Genomic DNA, 13,644 nt, shown 5'->3' on the forward strand with positions numbered 1-13,644 from the left:
TTCGTATTTTCGATATAAATTCAGTGATATAATTTTTGATCCCATCGCAATCGGTCTCATTGGTTAAATATATGGTCAAAGTTAGATCTCGAGAAACGCGGGCACACTATATTGCGAAATGGAGGGAGTAATAATGTTGAGACACTTATTTTGGGACCAAGGGAATGGTTAATTGCATTATTAATTTGATGATTAGTTTTGAAAAATCAAATAAACTCGTCGCTGATACACAGCCCATCACATTGCTCAGGATAAGACATGGAACAGGCAATGATGCGGTGGCCGAATAGAAAATTCATACTTTTCTTGTGCCTGCGCCGGCTGCGCATTGAATTCACAGTACATTGATTTTGAATGGTCAAGTCAATGGAACAGGCAATGTGCAACTCCTTATACTACGATGGAACTATTCATGCAGATGTATAATTAGCCCGTATACTTGCAAAAAGCCTGACAAGAGTGAATCCTGAGGCCATACCCACGAGGGAGATAAGAGCTACCTGGTGCTCGGCCGCTGCAACGCCGCACTCTCTATCTATACCTCTATCTATCTATCTATCTATCTATCTATCTATACCTATACTAATTAGAGACTCCCAAGTAATTATCATGTTAATCAAAAATTAGGAACCGTTTATCTGGTGGGACCAAGTTTTTATGGTCTAGATCCATCTATCTACTCCTCGCCCACCGAACCATCAATCAACGCATGCAAAAAAAAAAACATCAGTCAGAGCCCTAGCGCACCTGGCCCTCTCCTGAAATCCATCTAACCAAAACCATTGATCAGGCCAGAGACTCCTCCACGCCTTTTCCATCCATGTGTGCCGCTGGATGAAGAAACCCTGAATACATCTAACCATCAATCAGCCCCGCCTGATCAAGCAAACCTTAGACTCCAATACCTCTCCCTGCGTTACCAACGTCTATATACCTATACTAATTAGAGACTCCCAAGTAATTACCATGTTAATCAAGAATTAGGAGCCATTTATCTGGTGGGACCAAGTTTGATCCTCCTCCGATCTACTTCTGTTATTCCAAGGTAAAGCTGATTGCTGGCGTCTCAGTGTGTTCAGATTTTGATATGCTGGCGGCGAGTTCAATCTGCAGCAAATCACGCCCCTCAGATTCTCCTCAGGTCGATTCCTGTTATGCCATGGCAAGTCAGGTCGTTTGCCTCTTTGTGTGATCTGATTTTGTCCGAGAAAAGCCAGGCTGAGAAGAACACCATCGATTTAGTATCCCATCTGCTTCCTCCAACTGCTCTGGAACAGTGGACGATGCATTACAATGGCGCAGGGCCATGTAGTGCCATTGATTAATGTTTTTTCCTTTTTACATGCCCCACGGTCCTTCCTGTTCCCTATCTCCTTCAATTATATGCCCAGCCATGATGAGTATCATCCACGTGTAATAGCTGGGAATGCATGCAGTTGTGTCGGACACTGTTGTCGGCATATCAGATTAAGGTTAGAAGTGCAGGCCAGAATTGCCACCATGGATGGCCATATGGGCAAACGCGGATGCATCAGCAGTAATTTTTGTACCAATCCACGTCGCAGTTCCGGCGGTTGCCAGATGAGTGGTTAGGCCCCATGGAAGCAATACAACAAGCAGAAAGGCGGCCTCGACAGTATTATCATGATGGAAACCTGGGATAGCTTCAAGCAGTGCTGTCGTACATAATGTTTGGCACAACGTGCTTCCATCCAGTTCAATAGGCAACGCTAATCATGATCATTGTACATACATGTGGAGGCACAAATGATTTGATATGCACTACTGTACAGGAATCTGATTGTGCAATACCGGCAGAACTGCCACTGGTTGATACATTTCTTTTTTACATGTCCCTCCAACCCTGTTGTTCATTCTCTTCTCCAATGATGTTGCACCCAGCCATGATCAGCGTCGTCCACACATAACCACTGAGTATGCATGTAGGCCATTCACGTTGCAGTGTCGGCCATTGCGATATGAAGGATTAGGCCCCAAAGAAGCAATACCACCAGCGGCAAGGTGGCCTCAAAACCATGGCTATGATTGAAACCTAGGATAGCTTCAGGCAGTGTGCTGCCGTACTCGATGTTTGGCATAACCTGCTTCCGTCCAGTTCAATAGGCAACGCAAGCATGATCATTGTACATACATGTGGAGGTATGAATCATCTTATATGCAAAATGATACTTATAATATACAGGATTTATCATGCAATACCGGCACAACCGCATGCCTGTATTTTTTTGGCCTATTGCAGGCTTATATCTATGAATGAACTGAAGCATGCGTGAGTTTCTCTAGGAGGTTACATGGCAGCACGGAGATAAATACATCCGTCCCAAGCCTTCTCATGATGGCGGCCGGCCTTGCTCTGGATGCTGCATGGTCGATAGAGCTGATCTTGCTCACTATGCTGCTTGGCAGTTCTTTGATAGTACGACCATAACAAATGATATAGTAAGATTCTCTTTCTCCACCGTAATGGAAATCAAGATTCTAACTTGACCAGGTCCAGCTAGACTTTTACGTTTTTCACTGCGTTACCTTGATCATTACCTGTGAACATGCAAACATAAGACTCTCAACTTCTATAATGTGCGAAATTATGTTTTGTGGTAATATGGCCCCACAATAAAATTAAATATGTTAATTAGTTTTACAAATTGACTGGGGTATACTAATTAGTTGGCATAGAAAGAGATGTATGAACAGATAACTTTAAAAAATATTACAATAGGGAAATTATCCCATGTCGAGTAAATCACGTGGAAGCTGTGAAAATCACACACAAACCATATTTACAAGGTTCAAAACAGATCTCAAAGAAGTACCATAAATTGGGAGGTGATGTTGTACAAGGTTTAAAACATCAAGCTAGGTTGAAGTTTAGTTTAATTGGGTGGTCAAAACAAAACAAAAAATCAGCAATAAGCCAATAAATACTAGAGAGTATCAAAACATATACTATTTTTGTTGAATTTGTTACTTAAGCATTTCCTGGATGAACAACAGTTTCAGCTAGAAAATATGCATGTTTTGTAGACACTCGCCCTTCTAATATACTAAAAAAATAGATTTTTGTCCTAAAAACTTTAAAATTCGTTATCAACATGATGTGTGGCTTCCAATGTCTATTATCCCATCAGAATGGAGGTATTAATTGATATCTTGGCACAAAGTATGAATTGAAAATATGTGCGAAATGATAATTTTGAAGTGCACAGTATAAATTCGTACGCCGATATGCACCCAGTCGAGACAAAACAATCTATACCTACTAATAAAAGAAATAGGTATTCTTAGTCAGTCATGCTATTTTGTTGGAAACCCCCTGATGTTTCTAACATTAAACCCGCAGTACATATCAAATGTTTTTTAAAATACTCATATCTTTTAAACCGTAACTCCTAATTTAACATATTATATATGAAATTTGATTAAAAAAATATGTAGAATTTAAATATCATGTTATTTTACCTGTTAATTTTAAAAAAATCTAGGCTGCAATGTTAATCAGCAATGCATTATCCGTCTTTTTTTCATACCGGTACTGATTCAGATTGGGGATGAACACCTCATCAAAATTAGGATTGGACATCAAATTGAAGATAAATTTGTTAGAGACACCAATAAATAAGGACATGCATGACAAGAAATAAAAGGACCAAATAAAGATGGGATGCCCGCTATAAAATAAATAAAAGAGAAAATGCAGAGGAGATCCGATAAAGATGAGATGTTGCGCTATTCTCCTATATATAAGAGGAAAAAAGAGAGGACATGCATGAAAAAAGTAAAAAGGAGGCATGAATAACAAAAATAAAATAAAAGACAAGTTTGATAAGAAATAAATAGTGATGAAACAGGGACCAATACCTATGACATGTATGACAAGAAATAGTGATGAAATAGGAGCGCAAGTACCTGCGTCAACATGAGGCGATAAAAAAATGTTCTTTTCTAGACGAAAAAAACTCTTTTATGATTAAAAAATATTGTATCTTTTTAACAACCTTTTTAACTCTTCATGTATTTAAGAAATAGCTACAAATTCTCAGATTATAGAACATTTTTTGTAAATTAAGAGTGTGTGGTATTTTTCTCCCGTTGCAACGCACGGGCCTTTTTGCTAGTACAATACTAATTTACAAAGATGATATTTAATTCGACCACTACTTTCTACTATATAGATTATTTTAAAGCAAATTTAATATTAAGATAATATGAAAATAGAATTCTCACCCATCCAATCAAACGTTTCAAAGGACTACCATTGTGAAATTAAAAGTTTGACCAAAATTATGTCCCAAAATTTCAAGCTTTTGTAGAATGGAAGGAGTATGTTAATCAAATAAGGTAACTACAACCACACCTAATGCTTCCAATGGAGCAACCAACTAATTATTGCTCTTTTTATATATCTTGATTAAAATTCAATAAGCATTCCATTTTTAAGCTTCCTTGGTGTGGTGTGTTTCTCGAGAAAACATTAAGGGCATATAAATGAGATAGGATTATATTTTGCACTCATGTCCTAGGGTAAATGAGCTAGAATCACTATCTAACATATATAGAGCCTTACATGCTAATATTTATAGAGTGCATCAATTATACACAAATTATTCAAAACAGGTAATCGATATCAAAATCAGACAAATTTCTAACAACAATATGTTGATAAGCTTTATAAAGACACGATTTCAGTCAGGTGGTTCAAGGTTGTCAAAAATTAATACACCTATGATTCATACTAATTAAAGTGTTATAGATCTATTATTAATGTAATGGCTTATTCTGTTGTGTATTGCCCACTGTCAATTGCATGTTTACAAGGATAGTTAGGAACAATAATTTTTATGTAAATATTAATCATTATTATCCTTTGAATATATTTCATCTAAAGGGCGCAAATATCCATAACGATGAACAAACAGACTAAACACGTATGTGCCAGTCTGTGTGCTGGTGGTAACATCAACAATTAAGGTAGTTATTGCAAGTTTTCAGAGTTCAATTAGTTGGTGCGTATGTACACTTCAAGTGTGGTATTGTTTTCTCTTGAACATTTTAATTTTATGTATAGTCTATATCGGAGTTTTACTCGCCATTCATATCATTGCACATTTTTCAACTACTAACCAAGAAATTTATAAATTTCAATGTTTATTCCCTATTTCAATACTAGCCCGTGCAATTGCACGGGTTGACGACTAGTAGAGTCAAACATGCATGTTACCGTTGCAATGCACGGGCTCTTTTGCTAGTAGTATATAAGTACAATACAATAGTTAGGGCATCCCTAACCCCAAAACCCTACACGGACAACCTCATTTGTCTGTGCCGCGACATGTATGCCGGGAGCGGCGCTCGGCATCCTTCGCCAAGCTGCATGAGTTGCTGTGACACAGCCTCACCGCTCCGGATCTCACCATCGCTTTGGCGGTTTGTGATGTCGGCTAGTCTGTCATGGAGGTGGGGCGCCATGGATGCGATGCGGCAGCCGTCGTCGATGTGGATGCTACACCAAGATCTAACGCCATGCTGCCTGTTGGGCTCCGCCAGCGGCTGGGCAATCTCATCCCGGTAGCGGCCTCACTGTGGATTGTGGTGGTCACTGAAAGGTCTTGGTGAAGGTTTCTCACTCCAGATCCGGCGGTTGACTTCGGCGGTGAGATGCAAAGTATGGATGATGACTTGATACAGAGGGGTGGCGTTGCAGCGGCGGTGGTCACACATCGCATATAGCTTCTGGGATCGTGGAAAGGTGATGGCGACAACACATGACTGATTTGATGGTGGTGCTTCTTGAGCACCCGGTCTCGAGCTCCGGGGCGAAAGCCTAGGTGACCCGAGTTGGTTATGCCTGGCAATGACGATGGTTTTACGTCGTGGCCTTGTGGAAGGCATTGCTCGGATATGTCCGGACTGATTTTTCAAGGTGAAAACATAGATACTGACCTTGAGTGGTTGGATCCGGTGACAGCGGCGATTGAGCATCGCTCCCTTCCTAAAGGCGTTGTTGTTGAAGAACCTCGTCCTTTGTGTGGTGTCATAAGATGATTGGTGTGGATATGATCACTGATGTAGTTTGTCGATTGTGGATCTGATCGCTCTATTTTTTCTTCGCTTACATATAGCTTTGGTCTTATTTGACTTTGCTATTTTTGTGGCGTGTTTTTGTGTGCGTGCGTCGGTGTTGGCTGTGTGTATCCTAGATATGTAGAGGCCGGGTGTGCTCATTGTGTTTGTATCCTCTCGATGCTTCATTTTGAGTCAATAAAATTTACTCTTTGTCGAAAAAATCACAACGTCTGAACAAATGGCCTAGATAACGGCCACCAGGTCGCTCGGCCTCTAAGAGACCTACTCAGCTGGCAGCAAAGTATATAAAGTGTACTGTTAAGTCGTGGTTGCATGTAACTCGAAAGGCAGGAAAGCGAACGAGAAGAAATCTACCTAGATGAACGCTATCTAGTGAGTCCGAACGTTAGCTAGTCGATCTGGAAAGAAGAAGAAAGTCGAACGATCCATGTCATCATACGATCGACATATAGTATCTATACTTTGGTTAGCTAGCTAGTACGTTCCCAAGTCCAACTTACATGCACAGTGAGCATTATTAGGATTCTTGTTGGCCAATAAGCCACGGCAGGACGCGTCGGGTGCGAGCCAGGGCGCGCCGGGTCCGTGGCCGTGCGTGTGTGTGAGTGCGTGTGTGTAGCACGGGGTGCATGTGTGGGTGTGCACCGTGCGCGTGAGTATAGGAGCAGGCTGTTTGGCGAGCGGAGGAGGCGCGATGAGCGGGTCAGCAGCGGGCTCGCCATGCACGGGACGTGTACGTGCATGTCGCGTGCGCGGAAGGAGCGGGCTGGACCAAGTGCTCCGAATGGGGCAGGTCGTGGGTTCGTGCCCTAGTGGTGCCCAGGGATAAAAACCCCCTCTGTGTGCGTTGTAACAGCTGCGCTGGTTGAGTTCGAGCTCAAAGGAAAAAGGCCGTCTGTGCGGCTTGGCGTTCGTGCGCCGGAAGCTCCCGCTGTGTCCTGTGTCAGCTTCTTCTCCCTTCCTTCTTCTGGTTCGAGCTAGAGAAAGGCCACAGGGAGAGAGAGAGGTAGAGCTAGGGCGAGCTTGGCGTCGGGCTGCGCCAACAATTCTTACTATGCTGAATTTTTTGGAAGCACTCGAAAGCGATGATGACGTTATCAGTGATTAGTCTCCCTGGAATGAAGTCACTTTGCATTTCTGAGATCAGCTCGTCAAGGAAAGGCCGAAGCCGGTTCACCAAACACTTAGAAATGACCTTATAGATCACATTGCATAAGCTAATGGGTCTGAAGCTTTTCAGATTTTATGGATTCCTTCCTTTTGGGATGAGTACAATAACCGTGTCATTGACCCCCTCGGGCATCACACTATCCTCAAAGAATCTCCGTACAGCAGCAATAATATCTTTCTTAACCGTACCCCAGTTTTTTTTTTTGGAAAAACCGGGCTGGAAATCCAACCAAACCAGGAGCTTTTAGGGAGCCAATTTGGAACAAAGCATCACTAATTTCTTTCTCGGTGAATTCTTTTGTCAGTTCTGTGTTCATGTCATCCTGTAGACCTGTACTGTATGGGGCAGCAAGTCTATTAACTAGTTAGGAAGTGCGGCTTGCCGCACCCGGCAGCGATGCCGCAGCCAGGAACGGTCATATCCAATCCGGTAACATAGTCATGGGAGCATTGCAAATAGTGTCATACACCAAATCATTATCTATTAATAAGATATGACATTTAAGATGTGTTTTAGACGTGGATAACATATTGGATAGAATATATTAACAAAGATGATGAACAGTTCAAACATAAGCATCCTTAGATAGAGAATTCTGGTTTACAACATTGGTAGTCACATGAAAAACCTTATCCAAAAATAGGCACATATGCAAGTCAAAGAAGAAGACCAGTACAAAGGATACATTGAGCTTACATAAACATACGAAAGGCAGGCTATGTAGACATAACTCGAATTCATCGATATAATAGTTCACAGAGTCAGCTATAGACCAGATATGTTCTCCTTATAGAAACCACCAGTAAATACATAGTACATGACTTAGTTGGCTCATCCTGATCTATTCCCATATGGTATGGTAGACAAAAGATGGTACTCGGCGACTTTGATCACCGTCGTGTCTTCCTGTTGCCTTTTGACTTAATCAAATGCCTGCAAAGAAGTAACAAGGAACCACATTAGTGCTACATAAGTGAGTAGAATAACAGTACCAACAAAGATAGCCAATGATCAATGTCTAAAGATACTAATCGCGATCACAATTCATTCCAGAGGTTACTTGATAATTAGACGAACATGTGGGATGTGGTGGCAGCTCACCTATGGCATGGAGCATAAAAAATATTAGGAGCTCTTCCTTTCCCGTAGATGAACCTGACGCCGCTGCCTTGCACCTTGATGCGCCGCCACTGCCACCAGCCAATTAACAGGAGGTATCTATTTGTATCTGCAGCAACACATGTTGTTTAGGCAGCTTCAATAATATATAAAAGAAAGGCCATTATGCTGATTACAACAGCTGCAAAGAGTAGTGTTTTGAATCATATAATGAATCACTTGTATTCTATACCTAAGCCATTATGACATGCAGCAAGACGATCAGCCACGACCTAGAGGTTGATAAATTTAGTCAAGGAACATATAGCCCTTTGATTACTTCCTCTGCTATCAAAGGGGACAGGGATAAAGAGGTGATTGACATGCGGAAGATGCATAATGGATAGAATGATGTAAAATAATACCCCTCTCGCCACAAACCCCCGATACTAATATTTTGAACATAAGGTATTTCTTAGGCCTGGTAGCTGCATGATGATCCTCGGCTAATATGCGAAAAACATACTTCATGCCCATATTAGATGCAACTATAATAATTATATGAAATGGATACCTGAAATGAAAAAACACACATGGCATGCTCTATTTCTCGCCTCAGGCTTACCTCCTCCGACGCAACAAATAGATGGGCAATCTGCGTAGAAAAAAAGTGAAAATTTGTAAGAAAATAATTGATGCATCTCTGGTGGTATGAAATAATATGGATTGAAAATCAAGGAGAGGAAGTGAGCATAAAAACACGTATTGAAGAAGTACACTAACTGGTAGGATAGTGATGTACATGAAAAACTGATACAATATGGTGCTACCAAGATTAACCAATAAAAATTTAGTAATTTTACTGGCTGGAAAAGCCATTCACTCATTAGGCAGAGTATATAAGAAGCAATTGTGCAAGGCTGAGCAGTATCCGCATGATTATCATAAACTCAAAATGTAGGGAGGTTTGTACCGAAACAAAGATCCAGAAGGACACAAGTAAGCACAGACATTATTCAAGATGAAACTCTTGCCTGGAAAAGCTAGTGTTGCAATTATGGAAAATAAAAACAATATTTGTGGCATCATAAAACTGGAGTGGACTTATGTTCACCTGTGCTGTCAAACATTTAAAAGAAATAAAACATCACTGCATGCCAATGAACACCACTGCTTGATAAACTAACAGATTAGCAGTACAATACTACAATTCAGTACATTTTTTGGTTTATGACAGAAATGGGAATTAAAATAAATCAAAAGAGAGACTAATCTTTCACGTGAGGAAAAACTCCTATATTTACAGCTTTTAGGTATGAAATAACAAACAGGACAACTATGAACCGAAGATACACATCAATACTTCTCTCGGTTATCTCACCATAAAGCATCAGAATTGCAAGAATATCTCCTTTTAAAGTGCTTAGTTGTTTACCTTCAACAAACTGATGAAGATTATGAACTTTCATCAGAAGTACAATACCTCTGATGCATAATCAACCCTAGCCATCAATATTCTCCCAGGATGTGCAACATCTGGACCATTGAAAAGTCTCACAGCCTTCCACTAGTAGAAAAAGGGTCATTTGTCCCGGTTCGTAAGGGCCATCTGTCCCAGTTTAGGATCCGGGACTAAAGGGTCGTTACTAATGCCCTAGGCCTTTAGTCCCGGTTCTTACACGAACCGGGACAGATGGGCCTCCACGTGGCCGCTGCGGCGAGCCCAGGCAGGAGGGCCGTTGGTCCCAGTTGGTGACACCAACCAAGACCAAAAGGCATCCACGCGTCAGCAGCTGGCAGGAGCTGAGGTTTTTGTTTCTTTAAAGGGGGTGGTTTAGGGGTTTTGGGGGTTAATTTAGGTTGTTATCTAACTAATAGAGAGAAGTGTCCTCTCTTATCTTCGTGCTTGGTTTACCAATGCTACTGCTATGCATAAACATGGTTCCACTAGTAGAAAAAGGGCCATTTGTCCCGGTTCGTAAGGGCCATCTGTCCCAGTTTAGGATCCGGGACTAAAGGGTCGTTACTAATGCCCTAGGCCTTTAGTCCCGGTTCTTACACGAACCGGGACAGATGGGCCTCCACGTGGCCGCTGCGGCGAGCCCAGGCAGGAGGGCCGTTGGTCCCAGTTGGTGACACCAACCAAGACCAAAAGGCATCCACGCGTCAGCAGCTGGCAGGAGCCGAGGTTTTTGTTTCTTTAAAGGGGGTGGTTTAGAGGTTTGGGGGGTTAATTTAGGTTGTTATCTAACTAATAGAGAGAAGTGTCCTCTCTTATCTTCGTGCTTGGTTTACCAATGCTATTGCTATGCATAAACATGGCTTAGATTGAAGTGAAGGCAACATGTGGTGCATGTGGAAAGTAATACTAATCCTAACTTGATGAAGTTTGGATTGTACTACTTTCGACATGCACCACATGCATGTTGCCTTCACTTCAATCCAATCCATGTTCATTTCAACCGCTGATATAACTCTTCATGCTCGCATCATGCATCATCATAATAACAAGTCCTACTAATCATCATCATACAACTTCTACTCGTTATTAATAACAAGTCATACGATCATCATCCTCATAGTCATCGAACCAACCCTACTTAATTGTTCTTAGCACATGATCATCAGTATTAGGTAGGACCTAAATACCCTCTTTAAGGTAAAATAGCATAAAACAATATAGACCCTGACTCTCCATTATGGAGAATGGAGATCATCCTGTCTCCAATTCTTGCCATTCACTTCCTTTTGCTTCCAAGAACCTCCTTACGACTATCCATACATTTTTTCCAATCTTTGATTAGCATGTCTTCACTTCTTTTAGAAATCCGGTATGGACAGTTGAGATTCGTAGGATGACCAGGATGTATGTTCAAAATATTAAGGCTACCATTCTGATACATCAAATGAGGCACACAATCCTCTGGGATTCTCTGTTGAAAAACATAGTAATAACTTCATAGTTAGCAATGATGTACTAGTTTTAGAAGTATGCAAAAGATGCACGGATGTCGTAATAGTAAAAAATCTGACCATGGTATCTCCATGGTAGTTACCGTGGTTCAACACGTGCACTAGTGGCATGTATTGACCATAATGTTGAGGAGTTTCATTGTAGATATTGTAATTCTCAAGATCAGTACAAAATGCGATCAGATGATTTTTCTCCTGATAAGTTAATTCGGAGCCTTCGGTGTAGTAGGTTATGTCTACCATCTTCCGCACATTCTTTGAAGAATGAAAATAAGCTGTCAATGCAAATAAGCTGTCAACTATTTTGAAATAAACAATATAAATTAGATAATAACTATGTTTGAGAAACTCACATAGCGGTAGAATTGGAGGCATATCAACAAGGACCCAAATATCCATATTGTCTTGCTCGATTTCAGGATCACCAAGATCCATGGTGACAAGCATACCCTCATCAAAACCATACATCTTGCAAAGTGCTTCCCATTTTTGCAACCAAAATGGGTTCCGCTCTCAGAATTGTACAGCTTTACTTCAAAATCCACAACATGATGGGTGCTTAGGTGAATTTTCTTTGTTTCAGAACTTTCATGGTCTTCAAAACCCATCCTCTCCAAGACATAGCGTCTTGCATAGCATGGGATAAGCTAGTCGAATTGTAAAAGATGAAAAGTACACGTTGAAATATTTAAAGTCATGCTTAATTACGAAAAAATAACACTTGTCGTCATTGCGTACCATTTCAACATCGAAGGTCTCCTCCAGCTTAATGCTGAAGCGCCGATCTTCGTCCAGGTGAGCCCTGTCGCACGGACCTCGGTCGTTGTGGCACCAGTCGCACTCCCCCAGGAGACTTTCGTCGTCCGAGTACGACATTTCCTATGTTCATAATTCAAATATTAAACTTGTACAATTAAATACATGTACTAAAAAACCTAAATTAGATCATTATTATTCATCACGGGATGACTATCGGTCTGCCGAGTCTTTTCTTGAAAACAATATGAGCTCACGTGGTGTACATATTCGACCGTCGGTGATGGTAGCTCCTCCTTTCGTTCCCGAGTGCATTACACCAAATTGTCTAGCACACGGGAACGAAGGAGAAACTACCCCCACGACAACAGTCAGGATTCTTCGTCCTCTCATATATGGTGGAGACTCGACAGACTTAAAGTCAACCCAAAATATTGTTTAAAGTCAACCCGAAATATCGTTCAAAATATCTTATAGGACTCATATTGACATGGAGATTTGGCTGGTCTCACCTCGAGGTCGGAGGGAGGTCGGTGACGGGGACGACAGTGGGGATGATGGAGGGGGCTCCTAGATTTCTGCAAAAACAAAAACCCTATAAGCTATCAACTAATCAAATGCATACACCTTGCATAGTGATCTCCAATTTTAGCAGTCAAAGTAGGAGTAGTTTTGCCTTTTGAGCATTCAATAAGCAAAACCAAATCGTAAAGTAAAGTAGTATTCAAATTAGCATGCATTCAATTATAAGCAAAACTACATCATCTCTTGCGTCTGTACATCGTCGAATATTATCACTAATACACCTCGAATACTATCATACATATAGCATCGCTAATAAAGCTAGAACCATAGCGCCCGATGGGTATCGGCGCGGGCGGTGGACACCCAAAGAGAAGGAACCATCACAGGATAATAGCTCCAGTGAGATCCCTGAAGAACCTGCCAGGTATTGTCGAACCTGCCCTCCAACGCAACCATTTAGCGATGGACGTACTCGTCCTCCTCGCTGACACGGTGACGTACCACCTCCGCGGTGTCCGGAAGCCTCGGCAGCGTCACTGGCCCACGCGACCGCCACCAAACAAGAATCGGGTCAACGACGGGCTGGCTCCTCACCAACCTACGCCCCCCGGAAGGTAGCACCTCCCAATACCAGCCCGGCGGAGCCCAGTCCCGGACATGGCCCCTCTGATCAAGCCGGCCTCCTCCGCCGAGTCGACGACGAGGATGCGGGATAGGCATTGTCGACGTCGATGCAGGAATAATTGCTTGAACTAAAAAAATAAACTAGTTCTATTAATTTTCTTGCTAGAAATAAACTACTTCTATATATAGTAAAATAAAGTAGTTTTATTAAATCAACTAGTTCAACTACTAAGCACTTACTATAAATAAAATAAAGTAGTACTTACTAAAAATGAACTACTTCTATAGTAAAATAAAGTAGTTCTATTAAATCAACTAGGTCAACTACTAAGCACTTACTATAAAGAAAATAAAGTAGTACTTACTAAAAATAAACTACTTCTATAGTAAAA

This window comes from Triticum urartu, chromosome 7A (assembly GCF_056163025.1).
Source record: "Triticum urartu cultivar PI428250 chromosome 7A, HENAU_Tu73, whole genome shotgun sequence".
Classification (NCBI taxonomy): domain Eukaryota; kingdom Viridiplantae; phylum Streptophyta; class Magnoliopsida; order Poales; family Poaceae; genus Triticum; species Triticum urartu.